Here is a 19019-nt window from a genome sequence, read left to right on the forward strand (position 1 = left end):
CCCTGCATGCAGCTCATCGCGTCTGTTGGGCCATAATACTTTAACAATCACGGTTTCTAAATTTCCGCTTTGGAAAACAATGACCTTATGCCACATTCCCAGGACTTATCAAGTCTAGTTGATAATGGTTGTTCGTAATTACAATCCATTCAGTTGTCACCATGAATATTCCACAAAGGATTTTTTGAACGTTAGTTACCTTTTGGGTTATGCGTTAAAGATTGAGTCTACATGTTCAGGTATAATACATATGCATATGCATGCAAGTATATACATAAAATACATATGCAAACGTTGAATAATCAAAGAAGTTTGATGTTTCACGCTAGCGCTGTAGCGTACTGGCGCGCTAGTAATGGTTTCGATTCGCACACACATTTATTTCATATTTTAGATTACTCCAAAAGTATAAACTCTACGTAAAGACAAATTCCATTTTCATGTTCCTTGAGTAATTTTTAATCAGAATCATCTATAGTTATCTAGATTCAATGCTATTATTTTTTAATAGGAAAAAATTTTAAGCCCGACAATATAAGCGCGGGCTTATTTTTTAACCCAACTTTACCGTTTTTTACGTTTTATTAAAAAACTTTGAGTCCCACGAGAACACAATCCTCACAATCGTGATCTCCGTTCAATTCTGCATCGAAACCATGTATTTAAAGCGAAATCTAACATTTTGTCAAAATTGCTAAGAGAGAAGGCTATAGCCTTCTCACTTTTGTCAAAATCGGAAAAAATCGAAATCTCTCGGAATGCGATGAAAATCCCACAGTATAACCCTATTTTAACGCGGATTCAGAAAAAACCATTTGTTTTATTTTCAAGTAAGCCGTTTTTGAAATAATCGTAATTTAAAGATAAAGTCGGGCTTATTTTTTTAAACCCAACTTCCCCGTTTTTTACGTTTTATTAAAACACTATGAGTTCCACGAGAAAACAACCCTCATATTCGTGATGCCCGTTCAATTCTGCATCGAAACCACGTATTTAAAGCGAAATCTAAAATTTTGCCAAAATTGCAAAAGTGAGAAGGCCTTCTCGCTTTTCCATTTTTCCTCAAATCCTAGATTTCATTAAAAATACAGTATTCCGATGCGAAATTAATCGCTGATCATGAAAATGGGGTATGTTTTTATATCAGACTTCTATTTTTTGAATTAACCCGTAAAAAAAACAGAAAGTCGGGCTTATTAAGTCGGGCTTATTTAGTCGGGCTTAAAAAATTTTTCGGTCAGTGTATAGACAATTAACTAGAAATGTGACCGGTAGATGGCGATAGAAGTCAAACAGAAAAAAAAAACCAATATTTTTTATTTTTATTTGGGTAAAACGGATTGCCGTATTGCCATATGTACTCTTGTTTTTGGTTAACGATATGGATGCAATTACATTCAATGAGCGATGCCTGGAAGATGACTACTACTACACATTAGGTTGCGATGATTCCTCCAGTGTAAGTTTCGGTCAGATTTGTGCTGTTTGTTCTTTTTTTTTAGTTCTTTATATTCACTTCATACATAAATAGGTTGACCAAATATTAACCTAATACAAACACAGAGTATTACGTTGTCATCCTGATAAGAATCCATATGACAAGTCCACTACTCAGTTTCAAAAACTTCAGGTAAATAGATTTTGCACATTAACCAAGTAATGTGATAGATACAGTTAATTTCTGGTCATTCCAACAGGAAGCTAAGGAGGTGCTCTGTGACCCAGAAAAGCGAAATGATTATGACAGATGGAAAACAAGTGGAATAACAATTTCACACAAGCAATGGATTGTCATAAATAAACGATCTACTGCCGTAAGTATTATATGTGCAACATCAGGATGTCTTTCTATGTAGGTTTAAAGTAAAATAGATTGAAATATTAAAATTAACACAGGTTCTCCACTGGGCCATACCAAAACATGAACAAAAAATGCTACAGGCAAGATAGAAACGTTCGTCAAACAAGGTAAATGCAAATTTTTCGTTCTGTACATTAATGCCATAAAGCATTTATTTTAGGACTTTGAATACCAGCAATCCTTGTAAGAATGGAATTTTGACATTAATTTCATTGCAGAAACAATACGGAATGTATTTGCAACAGGTATTTCTTGTGAAACGAAAAAAAACTTTTTTTTTATTGATTTCAGATTTGCTGATAAAATTATATTGTTCCCTTACAAAAAACTGTATGTGCAATTGCCAAGATTTCGTTCTCAATAATAAGCTAATATTTTTTAAACAGAAAAGTCAGAAGGGGTGAAATTGTTAAATGGTAATTATGGCCAACAGATATTGATTAATGCTTTTTAGTTTGTGGTTCCGAACTGAATATTTTAAAGTACTATTCTGGTGTCATTTCTGTCAACAAGGTAAATAGGTTTCTTGTACATGTTTTCTGAAAACGTAATTGTGTTAATTATTTTTTTTTGTCTTTTAGTTCATTAAAGGGACATACTATGTCTGAACAATGTAGATGTGAAGATACTAAGAGGAACGAGGAGTTAGGCAAGATAGGTACGTTGTTCGTCAACTAGGTAAATGCATGTTTTTTTTAATTTTTCAAAATGATTTGGCTAATATTCTATGAAAAAAGGCATGGTGTTTAGTAGGAAATCCATTTTGAAAAGATGGCAATGTCTTAACGATACAGCAACAGCGCCAAAGAATCTCTCATTTGCATCAGAACGTGGATCGCTACACTTTCAGTTGATCGTATTTGTTTCTGCTATAATATTCATGAGCGTTTATTCGATCATTCTAAACTATGACATGTGTTTTCTTTTGTTGTTTCAAATATTTTAACCTGTCCATCGTCTGCCTAGATGAAGCTTTCTCATCGTAAACATTTTTTTTTTTCAGAAAATGAGTCTTCTGGAAGAAGAACTTTTGCCACCGAACGATTTGACATCAAACAAATGAATGTATACTTGTGAGTATTGACCAAACAGATGTCGCGGTTCTTCATTAATCATCAGTCTCATATTTAATGTGTTCGAAAAAGAAAAACTTCAAATAGTTGGAAAAATGCCAACGTTAAAGACTGTATTGGATGGTGACGTGACGTGACGTGACGTTACGGCCATCATAACAGTTCCGACATTTGTGTCACATGGGGAAGAGAAACATTTTGACCCGTAATGATGCATCACTCGTGTCAGTTGCACTAAAACCCTATAATCTTTTTTTTTTCTTAAAATCTTTTTAAACATACTGAATAGTAAAAAATGTCATTGAAAATATTATCCTCTATTTCTGCGGCTCGAAAAATCTTTTCTCGTCCTGCGAATGGTATTATTTTAAAATTAATTACACACCTGATTGTTACATTGAGTTAATTGTATTTTTTTTCTGTATCACGATACGGCGATTTTTTTTCCTACTTCGTCTTACGCAACTATCTTCAGCTACACAATCATGGCAAATGACTGTCAATGGCATTAACAACCCATGATTACTTTGTAATTTTTGTATTATTAATTATTAGGAAACATTTATACATCACACACATTTTATTACAACTGACACATTTACATAATTGACACCAGAAACATACACACACACATGACACCAATTACACTTTCTGCAACTATTGGGTATTAAACCCTAATATTCGGCATAGCTTGCCGATACTCAACCATTGAGCTATAGTCACATATAATTTCAGTCTCGTATACCTTGAGTCAACGCACGATCATTTTGTATAGTCAATGTTTTCTTCTTGCTATGCTATTTGCCAGTCTGATCAGCGACTGTATAACTATCATAGCTTATTTGTAAAGCGTCTGGCTGCGGGTATCAACATACTAAGGTTGAAACCCAGTTCGATGCTCAACCTTGGACTAAATTCACACATGAATTCTCTCTTCTATAGCTTGAGTCATAATATTATTATATAGTCAATGTATCTCATCTCGATATGCTATTTGTTAGTCTCCTTTCTTATGGTGTAAATACCGCAGATTATACGTAGAAAGTCCGCTTTTGACTTCAGTAATTGCTCACACAGGAATAACACAGTTTTGCACACACAATCAGATTGGTTGAGCACCAAACTGATCTTGGTACTTTTATCTCGATGGTTTTCACCTGTTTCACTTCACGTTGAGGGGAAGCACACGTGCACTGTGGGAGCTTGTGGTAGTTCTCTCTATGGATTAATGCAACGGTTTATTTGTATCTGGACTGCTGGAACTGCCGATTGCACAACCGCCAGACTAATATTTGAAATTGCTAATTCTTCAATCGCGGCTGTTACATCATTATTGGATCCCAATTCTTCGTTTTTTTCTCCTGAAAATGAACGAAAACCAGTAAATAAAAGATCTATGTAGTAGATCAAATTGTCCTAATGATAGTATTGAATAAGAATAAAAAAGCGAGACGAAAAACACAACAACTTAAACGATAATCTGGGAATGAAATCCCAAACCGAATGCTGACCTATTGAAGCTAAGAGGATCATTGAAGGAATTATCACCAAGTCTGTTGAAGTTGTCCATCATGACTACTGCTGGCGATGACTGAGGCAACGGAAGGTCAAATTTGGCTTCGATTTCCCTTAAACTAGGCGGAATGATGACCTCAGCGTGAGTTTCCGAGTATTCTTCCTCTGCATAAATATTGGCAGCGGTGCCCAAAAGAAGAATAATCAATCCGCACACGAACAGTACCTAACGCACGGAGAATTCTTTAGTTATTGCGAGTGACAAAATTCTTCGAAGACCCACTTTGGCAATCCAGCGTTCACCAGAAGTCGATGGGACAACTTGCAGATAAATCCACGCAGGCGCAACACAACAAACTGCCGTTCCTGAAGTGGCACCCACCAGACCTAAAACGAACTCGACATTCGGAATGCAGATACCAACAGACACCAATCGACATTTATATTTTCTTTTTCATCTTATTGTACTAGATTTCAATAAACTTTACCTATTATTAAGGTTGCCGTGACGATTATGAATGTCAGGATTTTGAAACGGAAATCCGAAAGTGAGCCGGTTGTTCCTCCTGACATCCCGCCACTAGTTTCAGACGTCTGAAGGGATTCCTCAACTTAAAAAACAAACAAAAGCAAACACTTTGGCATAACGATTACATCATCAATGAATTAACGCTTTACCTTTCCATACACTAATGAATGAAAGCTTGTCCTGCAGGGCAAAACACACGACGGAAAGCTCAAGATAATCGATAGCAGGAATCCCACTTTCATAAGGTCAGTTACAAAAGACGGCGCAAAACTTATGAGGATATTGCCTAGTCGAGACAAAATATGACCCAATGAAATTCGTCAGATTTTCCTAGGCAAAAAGTTTACAATATGTTGACTTGCCAGTAAAATGCGTATCCGCAAAGGCTAGGTAGCCAGCTATTCCTACCCCCATGTACATAAAAGTGCACAAATCAATGGCTGTCGATATTACTCGATCCATTGCTTTTAGGGAAGGTTCTGGTATACTTCGAACACCTGCCTATGCATTTAAAAAGCTGATCATTAAATCTGGCATTCTCCTTGTCAATTTAAATATTTCCACTCACGTTTGGCATCATAAAGCCATGGAAAATATCGGTACGCATTGGAGTACACCCCCTATTTTCCATACTTCAATATTTGAAGACATTCCTTCGGTTAGGCCCTGGACACCAGCCTCAAAGAAGGACTGAAAAAGAAAAAAAAATCTGTCATAACTGCACTGTTATTTTGGTAGCATACTTCATGTAGAAGGATGCATAAAACATAATTAAGGGCAGGGAATCATGTACATGCTTTCAAAACCAATAACATGTACTACATAGCCACAGAAACTGTTGACACTACATCCAATGTTTCAATATCTCTCAAGAGGCACAGAGGTATATGATGAACATGCTATTTCCTGTGTATGATTAAGTTATATATTTTAGAACCTTATGGAAATAATATCACTGGCATCCAGTAGAGAGCTTACCTGCCATAAGAATAAGTATTCGTGCTGACTGCAAGGAGTAATTTACACCTATTTTGATTAATATTTCTGGACCGAGATCGCCAGTACAACAACCAGATAGGCAATGCAGCAGCCCAGATAATGGCTATTTCCTCATTTCGCCCTTAGATTTTTATATGTTAAGGAAATGCTTAAATATTCGGCAGAGATAGGAGTTTCGGTTTGACAGTTTTTATTTTAATTATTGAAAAAATAGCCAAAAAGGTTGCGCTAAGCACTTGACTGACATACTAGTATCCTCCAGACCTGCCCCGATGGAGATCATATTGCTGTACTATATGATCCCCATCTCGCATCAGCTGATAGCTCTTACATCTCTATTCAGTTCTGCATTGGAATGGGGGGCCAATGATTGGTGGACCAATCATTGTGGGTGCCATCATCATCATACCAACGCTTGACGTTTCGAGTTGTAATTGCTTACAGACTCTTGGTACTAGTTCCCAACATTGGGAGGGTACCATACCCAGTCATTGTTCAAGTGCCGCTACGTTAAAGATGTTCACGCAACTATTATATACCGTGAATGACGACCCCAAACCATGTTGATAACGCTAGCGGGCATTTTCCGTCTTAAACTAATTCTCATTTAAATTCAGTGAAACTATTGCACAATGTAATAAATGAACTGTATTCAGAAAATAGTGATAAACAACATCCAAGGTAATTATAAACAAAACACTTGAGTAAATGTTTAAAATTTTCAATTATTATGTAGCACTCACGAATTAGGGCGTGGCATCACGCACCGTTAATGACATGCAAGAATACTCCATATCACCTTGCGGCCGATTTTGGCACTAGTGCATTCATGCATTGGCTTGGTGCTATTCTAGTTGTGAAGGGAAAGTAAGTTAAAGCTAATGTAGGTTTGTCATTATTTATTTTTTGCATTCATATCCAAACGTATAAGTAGCCCTGCATGCAGCTCATCGCGTCTGTTGGGCCATAATACTTTAACAATCACGGTTTCTAAATTTCCGCTTTGGAAAACAATGACCTTATGCCACATTCCCAGGACTTATCAAGTCTAGTTGATAATGGTTGTTCGTAATTACAATCCATTCAGTTGTCACCATGAATATTCCACAAAGGATTTTTTGAACGTTAGTTACCTTTTGGGTTATGCGTTAAAGATTGAGTCTACATGTTCAGGTATAATACATATGCATATGCATGCAAGTATATACATAAAATACATATGCAAACGTTGAATAATCAAAGAAGTTTGATGTTTCACGCTAGCGCTGTAGCGTACTGGCGCGCTAGTAATGGTTTCGATTCGCACACACATTTATTTCATATTTTAGATTACTCCAAAAGTATAAACTCTACGTAAAGACAAATTCCATTTTCATGTTCCTTGAGTAATTTTTAATCAGAATCATCTATAGTTATCTAGATTCAATGCTATTATTTTTTAATAGGAAAAAATTTTAAGCCCGACAATATAAGCGCGGGCTTATTTTTTAACCCAACTTTACCGTTTTTTACGTTTTATTAAAAAACTTTGAGTCCCACGAGAACACAATCCTCACAATCGTGATCTCCGTTCAATTCTGCATCGAAACCATGTATTTAAAGCGAAATCTAACATTTTGTCAAAATTGCTAAGAGAGAAGGCTATAGCCTTCTCACTTTTGTCAAAATCGGAAAAAATCGAAATCTCTCGGAATGCGATGAAAATCCCACAGTATAACCCTATTTTAACGCGGATTCAGAAAAAACCATTTGTTTTATTTTCAAGTAAGCCGTTTTTGAAATAATCGTAATTTAAAGATAAAGTCGGGCTTATTTTTTTAGTCGGGCTTATTTTTTTAAACCCAACTTCCCCGTTTTTTACGTTTTATTAAAACACTATGAGTTCCACGAGAAAACAACCCTCATATTCGTGATGCCCGTTCAATTCTGCATCGAAACCACGTATTTAAAGCGAAATCTAAAATTTTGCCAAAATTGCAAAAGTGAGAAGGCCTTCTCGCTTTTCCATTTTTCCTCAAATCCTAGATTTCATTAAAAATACAGTATTCCGATGCGAAATTAATCGCTGATCATGAAAATGGGGTATGTTTTTATATCAGACTTCTATTTTTTGAATTAACCCGTAAAAAAAACAGAAAGTCGGGCTTATTAAGTCGGGCTTATTTAGTCGGGCTTAAAAATTTTTTCGGTCAGTGTATAGACAATTAACTAGAAATGTGACCGGTAGATGGCGATAGAAGTCAAACAGAAAAAAAAACCAATATTTTTTATTTTTATTTGGGTAAAACGGATTGCCGTATTGCCATATGTACTCTTGTTTTTGGTTAACGATATGGATGCAATTACATTCAATGAGCGATGCCTGGAAGATGACTACTACTACACATTAGGTTGCGATGATTCCTCCAGTGTAAGTTTCGGTCAGATTTGTGCTGTTTGTTCTTTTTTTTTAGTTCTTTATATTCACTTCATACATAAATAGGTTGACCAAATATTAACCTAATACAAACACAGAGTATTACGTTGTCATCCTGATAAGAATCCATATGACAAGTCCACTACTCAGTTTCAAAAACTTCAGGTAAATAGATTTTGCACATTAACCAAGTAATGTGATAGATACAGTTAATTTCTGGTCATTCCAACAGGAAGCTAAGGAGGTGCTCTGTGACCCAGAAAAGCGAAATGATTATGACAGATGGAAAACAAGTGGAATAACAATTTCATACAAGCAATGGATTGTCATAAATAAACGATCTACTGCCGTAAGTATTATATGTGCAACATCAGGATGTCTTTCTATGTAGGTTTAAAGTAAAATAGATTGAAATATTAAAATTAACACAGGTTCTCCACTGGGCCATACCAAAACATGAACAAAAAATGCTACAGGCAAGATAGAAACGTTCGTCAAACAAGGTAAATGCAAATTTTTCGTTCTGTACATTAATGCCATAAAGCATTTATTTTAGGACTTTGAATACCAGCAATCCTTGTAAGAATGGAATTTTGACATTAATTTCATTGCAGAAACAATACGGAATGTATTTGCAACAGGTATTTCTTGTGAAACGAAAAAAAACTTTTTTTTTATTGATTTCAGATTTGCTGATAAAATTATATTGTTCCCTTACAAAAAACTGTATGTGCAATTGAAGATTTCGTTCTCAATAATAAGCTAAATTTTTTAAAAGAAAAGTCTTTGAAATTGTTATTGATTATCAACAGATATTTTGATGATAAAAATTATATTGTTCCCTTACAAAAAACTGTATGTGCAATTGCCAAGATTTCGTTATCAATAATAAGCTAATATTTTTTAAACAGAAAAGTCAGTCAGAAATTGTTAAATGGGTAAATAGATATCCATGGTCATTAGATAACTGGCCCTGTTATATAGAAATCAAGACTGTTAAATGGTAATTATGGCCAACAGATATTGATTAATGCTTTTTAGTTTGTGGTTCCGAACTGAATATTTTAAAGTACTATTCTGGTGTCATTTCTGTCAACAAGGTAAATAGGTTTCTTGTACATGTTTTCTGAAAACGTAATTGTGTTAATTATTTTTTTTTTTTTTTTTATCTTTTAGTTCATTAAAGGGACATACTATGTCTGAACAATGTAGATGTGAAGATACTAAGAGGAACGAAGAGGAACGAGAGTTAGGCAAGATAGGTACGTTGTTCGTCAACTAGGTAAATGCATGTTTTTTTTTATTTTTCAAAATGATTTGGCTAATATTCTATGAAAAAAGGCATGGTGTTTAGTAGGAAATCCATTTTGAAAAGATGGCAATGTCTTAACGATACAGCAACAGCGCCAAAGAATCTCTCATTTGCATCAGAACGTGGATCGCTACACTTTCAGTTGATCGTATTTGTTTCTGCTATAATATTCATGAGCGTTTATTCGATCATTCTAAACTATGACATGTGTTTTCTTTTGTTGTTTCAAATATTTTAACCTGTCCATCGTCTGCCTAGATGAAGCTTTCTCATCGTAAACATTTTTTTTTTTCAGAAAATGAGTCTTCTGGAAGAAGAACTTTTGCCACCGAACGATTTGACATCAAACAAATGAATGTATACTTGTGAGTATTGACCAAACAGATGTCGCGGTTCTTCATTAATCATCAGTCTCATATTTAATGTGTTCGAAAAAGAAAAACTTCAAATAGTTGGAAAAATGCCAACGTTAAAGACTGTATTGGATGGTGACGTGACGTGACGTGACGTTACGGCCATCATAACAGTTCCGACATTTGTGTCACATGGGGAAGAGAAACATTTTGACCCGTAATGATGCATCACTCGTGTCAATTGCACTAAAACCCTATAATCTTTTTTTTTTCTTAAAATCTTTTTAAACATACTGAATAGTAAAAAATGTCATTGAAAATATTATCCTCTATTTCTGCGGCTCGAAAAATCTTTTCTCGTCCTGCGAATGGTATTATTTTAAAATTAATTACACACCTGATTGTTACATTGAGTTAATTGTATTTTTTTTCTGTATCACGATACGGCGATTTTTTTTCCTACTTCGTCTTACGCAACTATCTTCAGCTACACAATCATGGCAAATGACTGTCAATGGCATTAACAACCCATGATTACTTTGTAATTTTTGTATTATTAATTATTAGGAAACATTTATACATCACACACATTTTATTACAACTGACACATTTACATAATTTGACACCAGAAACATACACACACACATGACACCAATTACACTTTCTGCAACTATTGGGTATTAAACCCTAATATTCGGCATAGCTTGCCGATACTCAACCATTGAGCTATAGTCACATATAATTTCAGTCTCGTATACCTTGAGTCAACGCACGATCATTTTGTATAGTCAATGTTTTCTTCTTGCTATGCTATTTGCCAGTCTGATCAGCGACTGTATAACTATCATAGCTTATTTGTAAAGCGTCTGGCTGCGGGTATCAACATACTAAGGTTGAAACCCAGTTCGATGCTCAACCTTGGACTAAATTCACACATGAATTCTCTCTTCTATAGCTTGAGTCATAATATTATTATATAGTCAATGTATCTCATCTCGATATGCTATTTGTTAGTCTCCTTTCTTATGGTGTAAATACCGCAGATTATACGTAGAAAGTCCGCTTTTGACTTCAGTAATTGCTCACACAGGAATAACACAGTTTTGCACACACAATCAGATTGGTTGAGCACCAAACTGATCTTGGTACTTTTATCTCGATGGTTTTCACCTGTTTCACTTCACGTTGAGGGGAAGCACACGTGCACTGTGGGAGCTTGTGGTAGTTCTCTCTATGGATTAATGCAACGGTTTATTTGTATCTGGACTGCTGGAACTGCCGATTGCACAACCGCCAGACTAATATTTGAAATTGCTAATTCTTCAATCGCGGCTGTTACATCATTATTGGATCCCAATTCTTCGTTTTTTTCTCCTGAAAATGAACGAAAACCAGTAAATAAAAGATCTATGTAGTAGATCAAATTGTCCTAATGATAGTATTGAATAAGAATAAAAAAGCGAGACGAAAAACACAACAACTTAAACGATAATCTGGGAATGAAATCCCAAACCGAATGCTGACCTATTGAAGCTAAGAGGATCATTGAAGGAATTATCACCAAGTCTGTTGAAGTTGTCCATCATGACTACTGCTGGCGATGACTGAGGCAACGGAAGGTCAAATTTGGCTTCGATTTCCCTTAAACTAGGCGGAATGATGACCTCAGCGTGAGTTTCCGAGTATTCTTCCTCTGCATAAATATTGGCAGCGGTGCCCAAAAGAAGAATAATCAATCCGCACACGAACAGTACCTAACGCACGGAGAATTCTTTAGTTATTGCGAGTGACAAAATTCTTCGAAGACCCACTTTGGCAATCCAGCGTTCACCAGAAGTCGATGGGACAACTTGCAGATAAATCCACGCAGGCGCAACACAACAAACTGCCGTTCCTGAAGTGGCACCCACCAGACCTAAAACGAACTCGACATTCGGAATGCAGATACCAACAGACACCAATCGACATTTATATTTTCTTTTTCATCTTATTGTACTAGATTTCAATAAACTTTACCTATTATTAAGGTTGCCGTGACGATTATGAATGTCAGGATTTTGAAACGGAAATCCGAAAGTGAGCCGGTTGTTCCTCCTGACATCCCGCCACTAGTTTCAGACGTCTGAAGGGATTCCTCAACTTAAAAAACAAACAAAAGCAAACACTTTGGCATAACGATTACATCATCAATGAATTAACGCTTTACCTTTCCATACACTGATGAATGAAAGCTTGTCCTGCAGGGCAAAACACACGACGGAAAGCTCAAGATAATCGATAGCAGGAATCCCACTTTCATAAGGTCAGTTACAAAAGACGGCGCAAAACTTATGAGGATATTGCCTAGTCGAGACAAAATATGACCCAATGAAATTCGTCAGATTTTCCTAGGCAAAAAGTTTACAATATGTTGACTTGCCAGTAAAATGCGTATCCGCAAAGGCTAGGTAGCCAGCTATTCCTACCCCCATGTACATAAAAGTGCACAAATCAATGGCTGTCGATATTACTCGATCCATTGCTTTTAGGGAAGGTTCTGGTATACTTCGAACACCTGCCTATGCATTTAAAAAGCTGATCATTAAATCTGGCATTCTCCTTGTCAATTTAAATATTTCCACTCACGTTTGGCATCATAAAGCCATGGAAAATATCGGTACGCATTGTTGAAATACCAATTTCCATCTCATGTGGTGAGAAGAGGCTTCCACTTTATGTAACCATGTTGCCCTGATTCCTCTTTACGTTATGTCATATGTCAGTGTTGAAAAGTCTATCTGGATCTATGTGGCAATTTCTGTGGTGTCAGTCTATTCATAAATATAAAGCAAGTAAGGTGTTAACTCTTGTATGTATACTTTGTTTAACAGGTTATGGGCCCAGTTATTTGAACGCATACTGTAACATAAAGAAAACTACATTCGAGTATAAACTTTGCCTATCGTTTAGCATGACTTCTAATCCAATCAAGGAAATGAGTCACGTTGCTAAGTTCGACGGCACGAATTTCCAATTCTGGAAGTTTCAGATCACCCTCTTGCTAGAACAGCATGATCTGATTGAAATTGTCACTGGTGCATCCAAGGCACCTGATCCAATCATTGAAGCAGCAACTCAAGTCGTGACAAACTCAGTTGCCATTAAGACCTGGAACCAACGAGACAGCACTGCTAGAAATTTCATAGTCTTCACAATGGAATCCCAACAGGCACGGTCAATGATGACATGTAAATCAGCAAAGGAGATGTGGACACGTCTGACAGACCAGTATGAACAGGTGGCCTCAGAAAACAAGCACTTTCTTCGGCAGAGATTCTATCAGTACGAGTTCAACAAAGAGCATGACATTGCTGCACACATCACCATGATTGAGTCAATGGCAAACCAATTGAATGATATGGGGGCGAGTGTTGACGAAGTTGACATTGTAACTAAGATCATTGTCACCCTTCCTCCCAGCTACAAGCATATAATATCAGTATGGGACAACATGGATGACAGCAAGAAAACGTTGCAATCTTTGAGGTCACGCCTTTTTAAGGAAGAAGCTCGTAACAAAGGTTGCCAAGAAGAAGATGGTGTCAACGCTGCATTCTTTGCCAAGAAACAAGAGATTCCTAGTCAACAGTCTACATATCCACAATCTGCTGCTGCTCGCCTTCCATCACAGCAACCAGGGCAACATTCATTCGGTCGTGGACGAGGATTCAGAAAGAGAAACTGCAACTACTGTGGTGGAAAGAACCACTGGGAAAGCCAATGTTGGACGAAGAAAGAACATATTGAAAATGGAATTCCTAATGGATCTCAGCCGCTACATGCCCAATTTGCACAGTTCAAGCCTCAAAGACAACCCGACTGGCCGGGAGATTACGCTTTTACAACTCTCCCAGGTGGCATTAAATTTGAAGATAACTTTAGAGACAACTGGTATGTGGACTCTGGCTGTACTATTCATATGTCGGATCAGTTTCATCTATTTACAAACTATCAAGCGGTCAAGAGTGGAAGTTGGCCAGTGAAAGGAGTTGCACATAATAACAATCTGCTGCAAGCTAAAGGAATGGGAGACATTACAATCCAAACCAATGTCAATGAAGAATGGCATTCAGGTATCCTAAGGAATGTGCTATTTGTTCCTGGCTTAGGCGTCAATCTTTTCTCCGTCCGATCTGCAACAAGAGCAGGCTTACTCGTCTTGTTCAACAATGACCGAGTTATCATCTCTAAGGGTGAGAAGATTGTGGCGGTCGGCGAAAGTTTCTCCAATCATCTATATCGTCTGAATATACGAAGTGACAAGAACCATCTCCTTCACGCTGAATATCCGAAGATCGGACAGAATTCAGATTGTCAACAAATTGCATTCCATGTGCTATCCAGAGCAGAAGCTCAACCTCTTCACCTGTGGCACCACCGCCTAGGACACACAGACACAAAAACCATCCGGAAGATGGAGTCAGAGAAGTTGGTGGATGGGCTTATTATCAAACGTAGTGATACATCTGCTGCGCCATTCTGTGAAGGTTGCGCACTAGGCAAACATCATAGGTTGCCATTTCCGACTGGAGGGAGAAAACGAGCCAATAGGATAGGAGAGCTCATCCATTCAGATGTGTGCGGACCCATGTCAAAACCTTCACCTAAAGGAGCCAAGTACTTTGTTATATTCAAAGACGATTTTAGTGGCTATGTCTTCATATATTTTATCAAACTAAAATCTGAGGTAGAAGCACTTTTTAGACAACTAGTTCAACGCATCTTGCTAGAAACTGGTCATCACGTGGTCACCCTTCGCACAGACAACGGTGGGGAATATTTCAGCAACACATTTGAAGAGTGGTTAAAGGAGAGAGGAATAAAGCACGAATCAAGCGCCCCAAAGACACCAGAACAAAACGGAGTGTCGGAAAGATCCAACCGGACCATTGTTGAACCAGCCAGGAGTATGTTGCATGCCGCAGGTCTTCCAATTGAACTTTGGGCGGAGGCCTCCAATACTGCTGTTTACATCAAAAATCGAGTTGTGTCAAGGAGTCGAGAAGGGAAAACGCCTTATGAGATCTGGAAAGGTATCAAGCCCAATTTTTCTCATCTTCGAGTGTTTGGAGCAGATGCCTATGTTCATGTACCAAAGGATGAACGAACTAAATTTGATCCGAAGGCAATTAAGTGTATACATGTTGGGTACTGTGAAACCCAGAAGGCTTTTAGACTATGGGATCCAGCCACTAGGAAAGTGAGGATCAGTAGAGATGTCCTCTTTAACGAAGAGAAATTCTGTTCTATTAAATCAAGAGAATTTAGTTTCAGCGATTCTCCACTGGTATATCCAGAACCTATACCATTGGTTCCAGAAAATTCAATATCAGACCCATCTGGAGCATTGTCGTCTGAAAAACAATTGTCTTTGAATCCAGATCAATCATCCGAAGCCCAAGAAGCACCGGTTGTTACCATCGATCCAGTTGCAATGAATCCAAGAAAAAAGAAACAAGTTACCATCATCACTCCCAGAGAGGAAAAACCACTTGGAACAAGAATCAGAAACAAACCCAACCGGTGGATAGAAGAATCTCAAACTGAAAAATATGCCGGAATGGCAATACTAGATGTTGAAGAACCGGAAACGGTTGAAGAAGCTCTCAACTCAGCTCAATCAGAGAAGTGGATGGTAGCCATGGATGAAGAGTATAAGTCACTTGTGAAGAACAACACCTGGACAATCTGCAGTTTACCAGCTGGGAGAAATGCAATCAGGAACAAGTGGGTGTTTAAGATTAAGACCGGGGTTGAAGATAAATATAAGGCTAGGCTTGTCGCGAAGGGGTTCACACAAAGACCTGGCATTGACTACGAAGAAACCTATTCTCCAGTAGTGAGACATGATTCTCTGCGTACCGTACTTGCAATCACAGCTGCTGCAAACCTTGAGATGGTGCAATTGGATGTGAAGACAGCCTTTCTGAACGGGGATCTTCATGAAGAACTCTATATGTTTCAACCAACGGGATTCGAAATTGAAGGGCAAGAAAATCTGGTGTGCCGACTGAACAAATCACTGTATGGTTTAAAACAAGCTTCGCGTTCCTGGAATGAGAAATTCAACAACTTCTTGGTGCAGTATGGTTTCTCACAAAGTAAAGCAGACCCGTGTGTTTACACGATTAGAACAGAAACCGAACTAACCATAATGGCCATATGGGTCGATGACGGAGTCGTTTGCAGTTCTCTACAATCAAGACTGGAAGACATTGTCCGCTACCTTGAGAGTGTGTTTGAAATGACTCACGGTGATGTAGAATGCTTCGTGGGGATCGAAATAAGAAGAAATCGAGAAAAGGGCCTTATTCATATCAATCAAGAAAAATACATCGAGAAGATCCTCAAGAAATTCCATATGGAAAAATGTTATCCCAAATCCGTACCGGCAGACCCACATGCAAGATTGTCCAATAATGCAGAAAGAGACCCGAAGGACTCATTTCCGTTTAGAGAAGCAGTTGGATCCTTGATGTTTGCGGCCACTTGCACAAGACCTGATATTGCATTTGCAGTAAATCAAGTTGCACAATTCTCAAATAATCCAGCAAAGGCACATTGGGAGGCAGTGAAGAGAATTCTTTCGTATCTTCGAGGCACCATCACTGCTGGAGTCTGCTATGGAGGAGTACAGGAAAGTAACATGCTGATAACATACTCGGACTCGGATTACGCTGGCGATCTCGTCACTAGGAAATCAACAACTGGCATTTTCTGTTTTCTCAATGGTGGCCCAGTGTCATGGTCAAGCCGTCGTCAGGACTGTGTATCTCTTTCGTCTACTGAAGCGGAATATGTCGCTGCCAGTACAGCCACAAAGTCAGTCATGTGGTTTCGGCAACTACTGGGTGACATTGGATTTGAGCAGAAGTCACCTACTACTTTGTTGTGTGATAATCAGGGTGCAATCAGCTTGGTGAAAAACTCTGGGCATCAAGCGAGAACAAAGCACATAGACGTTAAGTACCATCACATTCGCAACATGGTCGAGGAAGGAGTCATCCACATTGAGTACATTCACACTTCACAACAACTAGCAGATATTTTAACAAAGCCTCTGGATGGACAGCTCTTCAGTCGACTACGGGAAGAAAGCAACATAGTTGATTTTAATCATGTGATGTAAAATTGAGTGGGTGTGTTGAAATACCAATTTCCATCTCATGTGGTGAGAAGAGGCTTCCACTTTATGTAACCATGTTGCCCTGATTCCTCTTTACGTTATGTCATATGTCAGTGTTGAAAAGTCTATCTGGATCTATGTGGCAATTTCTGTGGTGTCAGTCTATTCATAAATATAAAGCAAGTAAGGTGTTAACTCTTGTATGTATACTTTGTTTAACACGCATTGGAGTACACCCCCCATTTTCCATACTTCAATATTTGAAGACATTCCTTCGGTTAGGCCCTGGACACCAGCCTCAAAGAAGGACTGAAAAAGAAAAAAAAATCTGTCATAACTGCACTGTTATTTTGGTAGCATACTTCATGTAGAAGGATGCATAAAACATAATTAAGGGCAGGGAATCATGTACATGCTTTCAAAACCAATAACATGTACTACATAGCCACAGAAACTGTTGACACTACTACATCCAATGTTTCAATATCTCTCAAGAGGCACAGAGGTATATGATGAACATGCTATTTCCTGTGTATGATTAAGTTATATATTTTAGAACCTTATGGAAATAATATCACTGGCATCCAGTAGAGAGCTTACCTGCCATAAGAATAAGTATTCGTGCTGACTGCAAGGAGTAATTTACACCTATTTTGATTAATATTTCTGGACCGAGATCGCCAAGTACAACCAGATAGGCAATGCAGCAGCCCAGATAATGGCTATTTCCTCATTTCGCCCTTAGATTTTTATATGCTAAGGAAATGCTTAAATATTCGGCAGAGATAGGAGTTTCGGTTTGACAGTTTTTATTTTAATTATTGAAAAAATAGCCAAAAAGGTTGCGCTAAGCACTTGACTGACATACTAGTATCCTCCAGACCTGCCCCGATGGAGATCATATTGCTGTACTATATGATCCCCATCTCGCATCAGCTGATAGCTCTTACATCTCTATTCAGTTCTGCATTGGAATGGGGGGCCAATGATTGGTGGACCAATCATTGTGGGTGCCATCATCATCATACCAACGCTTGACGTTTCGAGTTGTAATTGCTTACAGACTCTTGGTACTAGTTCCCAACATTGGGAGGGTACCATACCCAGTCATTGTTCAAGTGCCGCTACGTTAAAGATGTTCACGCAACTATTATATACCGTGAATGACGACCCCAAACCATGTTGATAACGCTAGCGGGCATTTTCCGTCTTAAACTAATTCTCATTTAAATTCAGTGAAACTATTGCACAATGTAATAAATGAACTGTATTCAGAAAATAGTGATAAACAACATCCAAGGTAATTATAAACAAAACACTTGAGTAAATGTTTAAAATTTTCAATTATTATGTAGCACTCACGAATTAGGGCGTGGCATCACGCACCGTTAATGACATGCAAGAATACTCCATATCACCTTGCGGCCGATTTTGGCACTAGTGCATTCATGCATTGGCTTGGTGCTATTCTAGTTGTGAAGGGAAAGTAAGTTAAAGCTAATGTAGGTTTGTCATTATTTATTTTTTGCATTCATATCCAAACGTATAAGTAGCCCTGCATGCAGCTCATCGCGTCTGTTGGGCCATAATACTTTAACAATCACGGTTTCTAAATTTCCGCTTTGGAAAACAATGACCTTATGCCACATTCCCAGGACTTATCAAGTCTAGTTGATAATGGTTGTTCGTAATTACAATCCATTCAGTTGTCACCATGAATATTCCACAAAGGATTTTTTGAACGTTAGTTACCTTTTGGGTTATGCGTTAAAGATTGAGTCTACATGTTCAGGTAT

General features: G+C 37.8%; 1 pseudogene; it reads right to left on the reverse strand.

The window, feature by feature from the left end:
* Positions 1-4097: 4097 nt before the first annotated feature.
* LOC130690786 (putative sodium-coupled neutral amino acid transporter 10) lies at positions 4098-6085 on the reverse strand (annotated as a pseudogene).
* Positions 6086-19019: the final 12934 nt, after the last annotated feature.

Source organism: Daphnia carinata, unplaced genomic scaffold (assembly GCF_022539665.2).
Source record: "Daphnia carinata strain CSIRO-1 unplaced genomic scaffold, CSIRO_AGI_Dcar_HiC_V3 NW_026453000.1, whole genome shotgun sequence".
Taxonomy (NCBI): Eukaryota; Metazoa; Arthropoda; class Branchiopoda; order Diplostraca; family Daphniidae; genus Daphnia; species Daphnia carinata.